The following is a 15,589-nucleotide window of genomic DNA, read 5'->3' on the forward strand; positions in this document are numbered from 1 at the left end:
ACATTAAAATTTATACAATAATTCTGATTTGTACGTTACAAAGAAAATTACATTAAGCAAGTCTGGGTGGTGTAGTCGGTTATCACGCTAGTCTCACACACTAGAGGTCCCCGGTTCGAACCCGGGCTCAGACATTTTGATATAATTTTTTTCTTTTTGAAATTTGAATAATCAAACATATTATCAAAACAATAAATTAGGAAGGGAAAAAATCTCTTCAAAAAGAACAAGGAACTTAAGGAAGGGATATCTTTCCAAAACAAAATAAGAAACTACGAAGGGAAATCCAATGCCTACAACATTTTTTTTCAACAATATTCCAATAAGGTAGTGTTTGGGAATGAGCATTTCATTCAAAATGATTCATTTGAAATTTGTATTCTCAAATCATAGAATCTAAAATCAAATTCATTGTTTGGTAAACTTAAGAATTTCAAATTTAGGATTTTAAATCCATCTTCATTGTTTGGCTTACCATAGAATTTACAGAGAGGAGATTGAATAGTTAGAAGCTAGAGATTCATTAATGGAGGAAAAAAAAGCTAAGAGATTCGTTAATGGGGGAGAGAAAGCTAGAGTTTAAAATTGAGGTGAGAGAAAGTTAAGAATATATTGAACAAGCCTTGCTTTAATCAAAAATCATGATACATCTCTCCTACGATTGCATTTTTCTAGCCATAGTGTAATAATATCCCAAGTCCTAACAAGCAAGGATTTTAAAAGACATGTGCTACCTTCCACACAGTCTCCTTGATAGCACAAATAAGACTAGTCACATATACACGCGATGCGTGCATCAACAACCTTATGTAGCTGTATATACAAATGGACATGTTTTTTATCTAAAATTATTTTGGTAGTGATGTAAATTATTGAGGTTCTTTTGTAAATGTTATTATCTCTATTACATAAGGGAAGAGGGGAGCAATGGTGTCCTCTTTTGAAACGCCTATTTTGCCCCCCTTCCCTTTCTAAATTACAAAAGATGTCAAAATCAAAATCGGCACTCAATAAAACTACCGAAAATAAATTTACAACACTCACTCACAAATCACTTAAAAGAATAAACTTTACAATTTACCCATACAATTGAGAAAATCACGTTATAAAAATCACACAAATCACTCAAATAATCAGGAAACTTTGTTAAAACTTAAAATTAACATACAAACTAAAACTAGCTAATAACCTAGAACGTCAATACATACAAAAACATTTACAAAACTTTACTTACAAATCACTATTCTCAAGAACCATTCACAATTAATGGTGGGTCAGGAGAAAAAAATAGAGGTGTATTTGTATTGAAATCAGAATTTAGAAGTTAGACAAGGAAAAAAAATTATTTACTTTTTTATAGTGTTTCATATATATAATGAAACTTTTACATATATTTGGACCTTTTTTTCTATTATATAATAGCGATTAATTATCAAGGTAAAAAGGTTTATGTAAAATATCATTCAAGAATTAAAGTACAACATATCTCTATTATATAAGGGAAAGGGGAGCTATGGTGTCCTCGAATGAAGAGATTATGTTACCTCCTTCCCATTCTTAAATTACAAATTCACTTACAAATCAAAGGGCTTCAAACAAAAATATCAAAAATATAATTATAACAATCACTCACAAGTCAACTAAAATCATAAAATTGCATAATTTACGTTATGCAAATCACTAAAATGAGGAAACTTTGCAAAAACTTAAAATTCACTTACAAACTACAACCTATGAAAAAATTGACTTGAAATCAAAGTGTCTACTTTCTTTACACTTTATGAAGTATTGTACTTAATTCAAAAATCAACTAAAAAATTATAATATTAGAAATCATAAATAATTCAATAAAATTTCTATTTTTGTTCATAGAATTTAACTTTGAAAAGTAAAAAAAAGACAAAACAAAAAGAATGGTGAGAGACTTAAGTGACAGAAACTAAAACCAATCAAATTTTGCAAACTAAAAACAATTATATTTAGTATGTCTAATGTTCAAATTTTGACTCTTATGCCGAAGAAAATCGAGTTTCTGTTTTGAAAAAAAATTCAAGCACGCATCGCGTGCAAAAAATTCTAGTCTTTCTGAATTGAAGGTGACCGGTTTTTAATTGTTTAATACTATTAATGAAAAATTTGGTCGATGATTTAATAAATCCTTAGTAGCGACTTTAGTATATTTCTTTAATGATGATAAATATTAATAAACCATATTGTTTGAACTTTGTAAATACGAAGTATTATGTTGTCACATACTTCCTCCGTTTCTAAATAAGTGCAACATTTGTATAGTGTTTACTATTCACAATTTAAACTTTAATTAGCTTTGGGGATTTACATTTTAGGAAAAACATAGTCATGTGGGATCTTGTTAGATTCGTCTGCATGTGAATTTTTTTAATATAAACTTTTTATAATTTTTTACTTATTGATAATTGAAGATATTAATGCTTAAAATAATGCATTGGCAAACGTGAAAACAAGAAGTGTTGCACTTATTTAGAAACGGAGGAAGTATATCGCTAACTTTTTCTTTATTGAAGATTCTAATTAATTTCGTGAATTGATTGTGTCAAGCTATTTTGTCAAGTTATTAAACGGTGGTTGCATATTCCATTTTTGACTTACTCATATGGAAAGTAGCATTGATTTTAATTTTTTTTTATAAAAAGAAAACGTTGTTTAAAATTATTAGAGGGTGTAACACCCCGATAATTCTCTCTTTCTAGAAAATACCTTTGTAACAAATCTAGAGAATTACCCAGGCATTATCGCCCGTGTGATAACGTTTCGGCTTACTCAGAATTTTGCAGCGGAAAACTTATTAAAACAAAAATCAACTTTATTAAACTTATGAAACCAAATGACAATGTCAAACTTAAACACACCAACTAAATAACCTCAAACTTAAGTAAAGATGTTCCTACGAAAACAACTTAAGTAATACTAATGACATAAAAGCCTCTCCATTCCAGATTCCCCAATGGTATGCATCTTCGAACCTGTAATGTCAATGCTTTCTTGACTCTGCTCCCCCGAAGGATCACCACAGGATCAATAGGCAAAGCCATGATCACAAACACAGACAAGCACGTAATCAGCAAAGCTGAGTACTACATATCAGACACAAATAATCCTAAACATGATACTACACATAAATTTGCAGGGATAAATAATAACATAAATAAGTAATACTCTGCAGACGACTTTTACTGAACTAAACTTAAATTAGCTTTTTATCACTTTAATGGAATAGTTATTAGACGAGTTGTCCTGCCAATAAAATGAAATGGGGGCGCGACTCCGCATTTCAGAGTGACCTGCGATATCGAGGAACCTTTGAATAAAAAGGATGGTGATCAACCCATTCCTAGAAAAGCTATGGCACGCTCACCATAACCCCAACCCTTATGTCCAACTCTAGACGTGCACTAGTCTAAAGTCTATAACTTATTCTCGTTTCACTTTACGTTGCATTCCTTTTAATACTTGTGATGACACCACAACAACCAAATAATACACAATTCATAATCACATAATCATAACAAAATTCCTTTTTATCTTTAGATTAACAAGTGTTCACAACTTATCAATCAAGACTCCTTTTACTTCTTTTTATCCTTTGTTGAACCCAGCCAACAGAAATCCGTACCTTTACATAGGTATAAACCATACTTACCAAATAAGATCCACGGTTCTTAAAGATAAATAAATACTCTCCAAGAATCTATGTAACACATGATTCCAACTTACTTAAATTAATCCACTTACGAATTAATACCAAACTGAACTTATTGCTTGCATCAAACTTCCATACAAACAATTCATACTCATACATATTCTCAATTTACATGTAGCACACAGGCAAGTAACATGTAAAGTAATTATAGTAAATTATACATGACAACAAGGTCCTATACATGATACTAATAAATAAAAATCATCCCTAAGGCATGTTCTAAACCATTTAGCACGATAGACTATGTACGTACCTCGTATAAACTAACGCGTAGGCCACTTTTTAAGCACTAAAAGTCCCCTACAGTGAATTCTCCGCCTAAAACAACCAAGAAATCGAGTAAATACTTGTACTAAAAAAAATACAGCAACTTTAAAACGTCCCAAACCCTTCTAAACTTCTTTAAAAATCGTTTTATTTAATTTAAACTCTCATTATTTTTAATCCCTAGTATAGATAAACTATTCTAAGTGATTAAAAACCATTAAAAACCTTAAAAATATTAACTTTCTGAATTTCCAGCAACTATAAAATTTTCTAAACCTTCTGAAAATATTTTAAATGAATATAAAATCGTATTCCAATCAAAATCATATTCATACTCTAAATATGCGATTTCTAGTGATTTAAAACCCTAAAAATCACATCTTTCATGATTAAAACTAAAAATAATAAATCTGAAATTTTTCTTTTATACATATGATCCGAAAAATACATATTTCATAATAAAAATAATAACTCAAATCGAAATCATGCAAATAATAATAAAATAACAATAAAAATTAGAACTTTAATGGAATCTTAAAGGAGAAGTAAAGAAAACAACCAAAATAAGAGGAGGAAGGGGGCGCCGGACTGAGGACAGCAGCAAGGACCGGCGGCAGCACTGTTTTCGGCTTCAAGAAAAGGTTTGTGACGTTTCTTGTTCAACAAGAAACGTTACTTAGCGAAGAAGAAACGATTTTTGAGAGAAAAGATGAAGTCACGCTCAAGAGGAAGAGGAGAGAGAAAATGTCGAGTGAGGGAAGGCTCAAAGATCACGTGCAAGTGAGGAGAGAGAAAATAAGTGTAGGGCAAAAATTCGGGTTTTAGGATATTTAAATAGGCTAATCCTATTGGGCTTAGGAAAAAAGAAAGAATTCAATAATTAAAACAATAGGCTAATCCTATTGGGCTTAGGAAAAGGAATTCAATAATTAAAACTTTGATGACTAACAAGATGGGCTTGTTAGGACTTTAGTCATCAAATTATCCTTTCCCTTTTTATTTCTTTTGGGCTTTCGATTCCATTAAGTTTCTTTTCAAATATACTTTTAATAATTAAACTCTTATTTAAAACACGCTTAATTAAAATATCACAACTTTATTAAGCTTAGAAAAATATTTTTAGTTGACTTTTAAAATAGTCAACCCTTTTTAAAAGTCAAATCATTTTCCAAACTCATTTGGATTTAATATAATTACATAAATAACTTAATATATTTATGAAAATCCTTTAAAAATGTGGGGGATTACAGTCTACCCCCTTAAAAGAAGTTTCGTCCCGAAACTTAACACAAAACCCTCTTGTTTTCGAAAGTCTAACTCATCATTTCGAAAATCTTTGAAGAAAGATAGTGCCTCTGGTGCACTTTCCCATTTTTAAACACTTGTGTCACTTATGAACACTTTTCTTATGCGGAGACTCTACTTCTTTTGCACTAACATGTGCAAATTGCCCAACATAGGCATACATATACATGAAAATGTCATAAAAATAGACAAAAAGCGCGAAATTTATCGCATTCTACCCCCTTAAAGAAAACGAGTTACGCCCTCGTAACTCACCTCAAGGAATAGGTCTGGATACTTTTTCTTCATATCCTCTTCGGCTTCCCACGTTGCCTCTTCTGACTCGTGGTTAGACCAAAGAACTTTGACAATATGAACATCCTTGTTACGCGTACTACGCACTTTCCTGTCGAGAATCTTGACAGGTCTTTCCTCATAAGTGAGGCTACTATCTATCTGCACTCGTTCAGGCTCTAACACATGGCGCTCATCAGGGATATAGCGCTTCAATTGGGATATGTGAAACACATCGTGCATCTTTTCAAACTCCATTGGCAATGCCAATCTATAAGCTACTTTCCCAATGCGCTCCAAAATTTCATATGGGCCTACATATTTAGCACTCAGCTTGCCCTTTTTCCCAAATCGCATAACGCCTTTGGTGGGTGATACTTTCAGGAATACTTTATCACCTACAGCGAACTCATCTTCGCGCCGCTTTAAGTCTGCGTAACTCTTCTGCCTATCTTGCGCAGCTTGAATTCTAGCCTGAATCAATCTAACGTTTTGACGGTCTCCTCAATGAATTCTGTCCCCAAAACTACATTCTCACTATAGTCGTTCCAGCAAATGGGACTTCTACACTTCCGACCATATAACGCCTCAAAAGGTGCCATCTTGATACTCGCATGGTAACTATTATTGTAAGAGAACTCAATCAAATCTAATTGGTCCTCCCAACTTCCTTGAAAATCTATAGCACAAGCTCGCAACATGTCTTCCATAGTTTGGTTAGCCTCAGTCGACCATCGGTCGCAGGGTGAAAGGCGGTACTCATCTTTAATGTTGTCCCAAGGTTTGCTTGTACCTTCTTCCAAAACTTAGATAGAAATCTAGAGTCACGGTCTGAAATAATGTCCTTTGGGACTCCGTGCAATCTCACTACATGCTTGATATAGGTTGTAGCGATTGCTTCTTCTTCCATGTCTCCTTAATAGGTATGAAAATAGCGGACTTGGTCAGTCTATCCACTATAACCCAAATGGTATCATTTCCACTCCTCGACTTGGGTAAGGCAGTCACAAAGTCCATAGAAATCGAATCCCACTTCCATCCAGGAACCTCTAGTGGTTGGACTGTCCCCATGGGCCTCTTATGGTCTATCTTCACTTTCTGACAGGTTAGACACTTAGACACATACTCGCTACCTCTCGTTTCATGTTCGGCCACCAATATATCACCTTAAGATCCTTATACACTTGTCACCCCCAGGGTGCACAGAATACGGAGTATTATGCCCTCATCCATAAGACGTCTTTTAGTCGTTACACTTCTGTGGTACACACCACCGTCCCTTAAACCTTAGACTCCCATCCTCATGAATCTTGAAGTCTACCTCCTTACCTTGCTTCATTTTCTCTTTATCTTATCTAGATGCTCATCCCAACTTGACCCTCAATGATCTCATCGAAAATGACACTCCCAAAGAAAGATTACTGAGTCTAGCCTCACTTTCCCCAGGATTTAAAATTTCTAGGTTCAACCTTTGCATATCTCTACACAACTCCTCAGGACTATAAAGACTCAGCTATGACTCGATTTCCTACTCAAGGCGTCAGCACCACATTGGCTTTCCCTTCATGATACTGGATGTCTAGATCGTAATCCTTAATCAACTCTAGCCATCTCCTTTGTCTCATATTCAAGTCTTTTTGGGTAAATATGTATTTCAAGCTCTTATGGTCTGTGAATATCTTGCAGTTGCCCCATAAAGATAATGTCTCCAAATCTTCAATGCAAACACTATGGCAGCTAACTCTAGATCATGGGTAGGGTAATTAGCCTCATAAGGTTTCAGTTGACGCGATGCATAAGCTATTACCTTCCCATTCTGTTGCAATACACAACCCAAACCATTCTTCGAAGCATCACTATAGACCTCAAATCCCTCATTCCCATCAGGTAGGGTTAAGACAGGTGCAGTGGTTAAACGATCTTTCAAGATCTGGAAGGCTTCCTCACACTTCTCATTCCACTCAAACTTGGCTCCTTTTTCATTAAATTCGTCATAGGTCTGCTATTTTCGAGAAATCCTCACAAATCTCCTATAATAGCCAGCTAAACCCAAGAAACTTCTAATGTCAGTCACACTCTTTGGAGTTGGCCACTCACTCACAGCTTGAATCTTAGCAGGATCTACAGAGACTCCTTCCTTAGACACAAAATGACCCAAGAATGCTACTTTCTCCAAACGAAATCGCACTTAGAGAACTTGGCATATTTGGTTCTTCCTCAAGGTTTCAAGATAATCCTCAAATGTTCATCGTGTTCGGTTTCATTCCTCGAATAAATCAAAATGTCATCGATGAAAACCACTACGAACTTATCTAAAAACTCGTGAAAGATTCTATTCATCAAATCCATAAATATAGCAGGAGCATTGTTAACCCAAATGGCATTACAGTGAACTCGTAGTGACCATAACGCGTTCTAAAGCAGTCTTAGGTACATCCTTATCAGCTACCCTCAACTGGTGATATCCTGAACGTAAGTCAATCTTCGAGAACACACTAGCTCCGTTCAATTGATCGAATAGGTCATCTATTCTAGGCAAAGGGTACTTGTTCTTGATGGTAACATTATTCAACTCCCTATAATCGATACATAACCTCATACTCCCATCCTTTTTCTTCACGAACAAAACAGGAGCTCCCCAAGGCGATGCACTAGGTCTGATATAACCCTTATCCAAAAGTTCTTGCAATTGCGTCTTTAACTCACTCATCTCAGGAGGTGCCATTCTATAAGGTGCCTTAGATATAGGTGCAGTTCCAGGAACTAAGTCTATGGTAAACTCACAGCTCTTGCAGGCGGCATCCTGAAATTTCACTCGGAAATACGTCCATAAACTCATTCACTATTGGAACATCCTCAAGTTTTAACTCAGCTTCTTTACTCACATCTTGCACACTACAGAAAAACAGCTCACACCCCTTTCTCATCAACTTCTGCACTTGAGAGCAGAGATCACCCAAAGTTTTTAGGTTTCCCAAATCGTCTATATGAGGTAAATTTTCCCGAAGGGTTTCTCAACACTACTTTCTGGACTTCACAATCGATCCTGGCCTTGTAATGACTCAACCAGTTCATCCCAAGAATCACATCTAAATCTCCTAAGTTAAACTCGATAAACTCGGATGGAAAGACACTCCCTCCTATCTTCAAAGGTAAGTTCTTAAACAACTTAGTACACTTAACGACTTCCCCAGTAGGAATACTAACAGACAATCAATTGACTCATACTCCACCAATCCCAGACTCTTTAAAACAGAAGGCGAAATAAAAGAATAAGTAGCCCCCGAATCGAATAACGTTTTAACGAAAACTGAGTTGATAGAGAAATTACCAGTTACCACATCCGCAGATCTCTCTGCCTCGTTATGACTCATCACGAACACTTTTCCTGCAGGTTTGTTCTGGGTAGATTATCATTGTAGTAGGCCTACTATGGTTCCTTGGTTATTCTGACCTCCAGGCTTAGGACCCTGGTTCCCTATTTGATTAGACCCTGGCTAGCCTGATTACCTATTCCCTGATTCTCAAGTCCTTTCCTGCTTGCGTAGCACTCAACTCTCTTGACCCTTCTTCTGGCAGTAATGACAAGTCACAAGTCTCCCTTACAGTCCCCCAGGATGGTTTTGTTGCACTTCTTACAATGGTACGCCCTTTCAGGTCTACCCTGACTACGTTATCCTGGTTGTTCTTCCTTGAAATTCCCATTCCCATTCCGGTTTTTCTTAAAGTTCTTTGGTTTCCCCAGTACTAACCTCCTTTCTCTTTCACCAACTATTCCAGCCTTCTTATCCTTCTCGATTGCAACCCATAAATATGAGAAGCTCTCCCATACACACATCTAAGATGTAAAGGTTTCACCCCCTAACCCACTGGATCTCATCAGTCAACCCTGTTCGAACCTCTGAGCCTTAAGCTCTCAGTAGCTACAACCTCAGGTGCAAACCTAGACAAGGCTATGAACTTACTATAGTATTCAGAAATGGTCATACTACCCATTCTAAGGTTGATGAACTCTTGGGCTTTCTGCTTCCTCATGAAGGCAGGGTAAAACTTTCCTCTCAGCACAATCAAAAGGCTTCCCAATTGAATCCCTCAGCAGCACTCAATCTAGCCCCTTTTCTCTCCACCACAAGTCAGCCTCATCTTTAGGTATAAAACAGCTTGTCCTACTCTCATGTCAGCAGGGCAATTCACTACCTCAAACAACTTTTCAAATTCCCTAATCCAGTTTTCTAGGAAAGTAGGGTCAGCTTGTCCCTTAAAGTAAGGTGGTTTCACTTTGGACAGTCTTTCAAACATTTCTCCAGCAGTCTCTGGACGTTCAACCTTGTCCTGGTTCAGTTTCTCCGCCAAGAGGCGAATAGCGTCAGCTAGTTCAGTGTTGTTAGCCATTCTACTTCGGGACCTGAAAGTAATATAACTCTACTCAGGCTCCAGAAAACTAGTATAGTCATCTAAGCAAGACAATACTTGATTTGATCACTAAGGATCGCATCACATACAATTTCACTAAGTTTCAACATGGAATGTTCACTAATATTCATACAGTTGTTCACGTAAGTAAATTCATAGTCACATGAATTTAGGCAAGAAAATCGAAATCACATAATGAAAATAAAAAAAATATTCCCCATTACGTGTCCAAAATAAATTTTTACTCCTTGAATAAACAAACTAAAATTTATTCTTCCATAGAAGGGAAAAGAAAAATGTGAAATAAAATAACACACTAGTATATATATATTTCCTAAAATGCTAATCCTATAAAACACCTTTGTCTGTTGGCATATACCCAACCTTATTCTTTTAACTAAAACCTTATGTACCTCTATATATATATATATATATATAAAAAAAATATCTATAAGTTTATAACCTATGGCACTACACTGCCATCCTTGTCCTTATCTTCCTTATATTGTTGAGGTACAAAGTCTTCATCACTAACTTCGTCCTCTTCGTCAGTCTCATAGTAGTCAACGAATTTCCTCTTGATCTTAGACTGCCTAGTAGGTATGGTGTCAAATCTTCCTCAGGTTCAGATTCCACCCTCATACATGCATCATATATGTCTTCTCTGGTAGTTCCTCTAGCATGATCCATTTCTATGATGACTTCATCATCCCTAGCATAGTGTCTCCTCAAGATGCGACGCATTATCCAATGCAGTTCTTCATATTCTCTATGGTCAATGGGTGGTGATGGTCGTCGTCTTCATCGTCAGTCAGGACGATAGGGTTAAAGTAGTTTCCTAATTTGCAGCCATAATAGTAGAGCTACATCACAATAACCCAAAAGGTTTAGCACTCTTCCTTAACGTATTCCCACCAAGAATCAAAGAATAAGAAAACAAAAGCATGTATAACACTTTAATAGGCAAAAAGGATATAACAATTAGCAGGAAAGAAAACATTCATGCATCGTTAGTAGGGAAGAAAAATAATAATGCACTTATTTGCAGGGAAGAAAATTTATAATGATGCTGAACTAAATTTTCAATGCAGCATATAATATTTTTATCCTATATGCCCTTCCTATACTACCCATTCTCACAATGTCATGTTGTAAACCCTTAAAGGTATGAAAATAATGCAGGCACTTTTTATAATAACATTACTTTTGTGCCTAAATAAATTTTCTAAAAAAAAATTTCGAACTCAAGACATTCGAAAAAAAAAATTTTTTTTTTTTTTTTTTTTTTTTATTCGGCTCCTAAAAATTTCCGAAAAACGAAAACGACAAAAAGAAAAGTTTCGAACTCCTCGATTTTCGAAACAAATTTCGAACCCAATTTCCGAAAAAATTTCGGTTCTTAAAAAAAAATTTTGATCCTCAAAATATTTGTGTTCATCTTTCGAAATGAAACGTAGGAGCAATACTAAGGTTTCCTTCAAATAATCAATAAGCTAGGTAACTTAAGAAGCTAAAGTCACTTAATAAGCTAGTTAGTTAGGCGCCTATAAGTCTTAAACTAACCTAAAGCTCCCAGATACCACTTTGTAACACCCCGATAATTCTCTCTTTCTAGAAAATACTTTATAACAAATCTAGAGAATTACCCAGGCATTATCGCCCGTGTGATAACGTTTCGGCTTACTCAGAATTTTGCAGCGGAAAACTTACTAAAACAAAACCACTTTATTAAACTTATGAAACAAATGACAATGTCAAACTAAACACACCAACTAAATAAACTCAAACTTAAGTAAAATTTCCTAGAAAACAACTTAATAATACTAATGACAAAAGCCTCTCCATTCCAGATTCCCCAATGGTATGCATCTTCGAACCTGTAATGTCAATGCTTTCTTGACTCTGCTCCCCCGAAGGATCACCACAGGATCAATAGGCAAAGCCATGATCACAAACACAGACAAGCACGTAATCAGCAAAGCTGAGTACTACATATCAGACACAAATAATCCTAAACATGATACTACACATAAATTTGCAGGATAAATAATACATAAATAATAATACTCTGCAGACGACTTTTACTGAACTAAACTTAAATTACTTTTTATCACTTTAATGGAATAGTTATTAGACGAGGTCCTGCAATAAAAAGTGAAATGGGGCGCGACTCCGCATTTCAGAGTGACCTGCGATATCGAGGAACCTTTGAATAAAAAGGGATGGTGATCAACCCATCCTAGAAAAGCTATGGCACGCTCACCATAACCCCAACCCTTATGTCCAACTCTAGACGTGCACTAGTCTAAAGTCTATAACTTATTCTCGTTTCACTTTACGTTGCATTCTTTTTAATACTTGTGATGACACCACAACAACCAAATAATACACAATTCATAATCACATAATCATAACAAAATTCCTTTTTATCTTTAGATTAACAAGTGTTCACAACTTATCAATCAAGACTCCTTTTACTTCTTTTTATCCTTTGTTGAACCCAGCCAACAGAAATCCGTACCTTTACATAGGTATAAACCATACTTACCAAATAAGATCCACGGTTCTTATAAGATAAATAAATATCTCAGAATCTATGTAACACATGATTCCAACTTACTTAATTAATCACTACGAATTAATACCAAACTGAACTTATTGCTTGCATCAAACTTCCATACAAACAATCATACTAACATATTCTCATTTACATGTAGCACAAGCAAATAACATGTAAAGATTATAGTAAATCATATAATGACAACAAGGTCCTATACATGATACTAATAAATAAAAACATCCCTAAGGCATGTTTCTAACCATTTAGCACGTAGACTATGTACGTACCTCGTATAAACGTAACGGTAGGCCACTTTTAAGCACTAAAAGTCCCCTACAGTGAATTCTCCGCCTAAAACAACCAAGAAATCGAGTAAATACTTGTACTAAAAAAATACAGCAACTTTAAAACGTCCCAAACCCTTCTAAACTTCTTTAAAAATCGTTTTTATAATTTAAACTCTCATATTTTTAATCCCTAGTATAGATAACTATTCTAGTGATTAAAAACCATTAAAACCTTAAAATATTAACTTTCTGAATTTCCAGCAACTATAAAATTTTCTAAACCTTCTGAAAATATTTTAAATGAATATAAAAATCGTATTCCAATCAAAAATCATATTCATACTCTAAATATGCGATTTCTAGTGATTTAAAACCCTAAAAATCACATCTTTCATGATTAAAACTAAAAATAATAAATCTGAAATTTTTCTTTTATACATATGATCCGAAAAATACATATTTCATAATAAAATAATAACTCAAATCGAAATCATGCAAATAATAATAAAATAACAATAAAAATTAGAACTTTAATGGAATCTTAAAGGAGAAGTAAAGAAAACAACCAAAATAAGAGGAGGAAGGAGGCGCCGGACTGAGGACAGCAGCAAGGACCGGCGGCAGCACTGTTTTCGGCTTCAAGAAAAGGTTTGTGACGTTTCTTGTTCGACAAGAAACGTTACTTAGCGAAGAAGAAACGATTTTTGAGAGAAAAGATGGAAGTCACGCTCAAGAGGAAGAGGAGAGAGAAAATGTCGAGTGGGAGGAAGGCTCAAAGATCACGTGCAAGTGAGGAGAGAGAAAATAAGGTGTAGGGCAAAATTCGGGTTTTAGATATTTAAATAGGCGAATCCTATTGGGCTTAGGAAAAGAAAGAATTTAATAATTAAAACAATAGGCTAATCCTATTGGGCTTAGGAAAAGGAATTCAATAATTAAAACTTTGATGACTAACAAGATGGGCTTGTTAGGACTTTAGTCATCAAATTATCCTTTCCCTTTTTATTTCTTTTGGGCTTTCGATTCCATTAAGTTTCTTTTCAAATATACTTTAATAATTAAACTCTTATTTAAAACACGCTTAATTAAAATATTACAAACTTTATTAAGCTTAGAAAAATATTTTTAGTTGACTTTTAAAATAGTCAACCCTTTTTAAAAGTCAAATCATTTTCCAAACTCATTTGGATTTAATATAATTACATAAATAACTTAATATATTTATGAAAATCCTTTAAAAATGTGGGGGATTACAGAGGGTGTTCTAGTCATTTCAAAGGGGGACACCACACCTCCGTTTCGTTTTAATCTACACACTTACACTTTTCACGCATGCCCATGCAAAACTTTGAGGACATATATCTTTAGTTTTGTATTTGTAAAAATTACAAAAAGTACATATTAATAAAATATATGTTATGATGAATCTAACAAGATCCCACTTGACTATATTTTCATCTGCGTATAAATCATAAATGATGGTCAAAGTGAAAATACTGAATAGTGTAAAATATCAAAGTGTGTAGATTAAAATGAAACAGAGGTAGTAGAGATCAAGCAAAACAATCTTCACCCTTCTTGAGGAGCAAAGCTTCAAGCTGTATTTTGAGATCATAACTGAACAACATGATTTAGTTATATTATAAAACAAAAGAAAATTTGAAGGGAATGATTCTAACTATGGCCATTCCTATCAAAATAATCACAATTATAGATTATTTGAGAATTATCATCCCAATTATGCTAGTTTCTTCTCAAAATGATCTGGTAGCTTGAATAAACCGATTTAACAGGTTAAAATAGTGATGTATCAAGCTCTTATTTGTCATTCTATTTAAAAGCTTTAGTTTTCATTTCAAAAAAATTTAAGGGAAATTGGTACTTGTTTCGATCAAATTTTCGTGATTCGTGGCCAATACGAGTTGTTGGCATAATCTGTTTTCTTAAGAAACGTCGCTTCCCAGGTCAAAAACACATTTTTTTTCTACCTCGGGATGCTTTCCATGAATGTTGGCTAATGATACTTGAGTCGACCGAATTCTCGTAATTTGTGCCTCACAAGGATAGTCGCTAAAGTTCTTTTCACAAAAAAAGCGTTGTTAGTTTTCAAGGTGAAAGATAGTGATTGTGAAAGTTGTAATTTGTACTTGTTTAAAAAAATTGTTGTTTTCGAGGTGGAAAACACATTTATGTCCGATTTATGATGATTCCCGTGAAAGTTAGTATAATGCTACTTATTTCGACTGTATTCTCGTGATTTATGCTCCATAAAGATGGTTGGCGAGGTCTTTTTTCTTATCTTTGTGTTATTATGCATTAAATTTTCTTAAAAAACTTTTTAATCGAAATTATTGACCAGAACAAAGAAACTATTATGAAAAGGTATCCCAAAATGTTGGAATTATTGTGAAATAATCCATTGTTGGAATGATTTTGAACCAATTGGCCATAATTGGAATTATTTCCATCAATTTCTCTTAAAACAAAATAAAATAAAATAACATATTAGAATTGCTATTGTTTGAGATCGATGGCATTGACTTCTCTCAATAACTTCCCAGAAAAGGAAAAAAGAAAACACTTGCTCGTCTGCTCCACTGCCTTCTGCCACAATGTCATCACTTACGGTCACAGGCTACATGTCTACATCCCATGAATCCTTATGTGAAATTTAACTTAAATACTCTAAGTACAATAAAATTAAGTTGAAGGAAACATAGTCTCAAGGGTGTATTCGGCAATAGA

The 15,589-nt window shown here is 34.5% G+C and overlaps 1 non-coding gene across 1 annotated transcript; it reads left to right on the top strand.

Moving 5' to 3' along the window:
• Positions 1 to 60: 60 nt before the first annotated feature.
• Positions 61 to 134, top strand: TRNAV-CAC (transfer RNA valine (anticodon CAC)). The gene has a single exon. It is a non-coding gene; the product is annotated as a tRNA-Val (tRNA).
• Positions 135 to 15,589: the final 15,455 nt, after the last annotated feature.

Source organism: Beta vulgaris, chromosome 2 (assembly GCF_026745355.1).
Source record: "Beta vulgaris subsp. vulgaris cultivar EL10 chromosome 2, EL10.2, whole genome shotgun sequence".
Lineage (NCBI taxonomy): Eukaryota > Viridiplantae > Streptophyta > Magnoliopsida > Caryophyllales > Amaranthaceae > Beta > Beta vulgaris.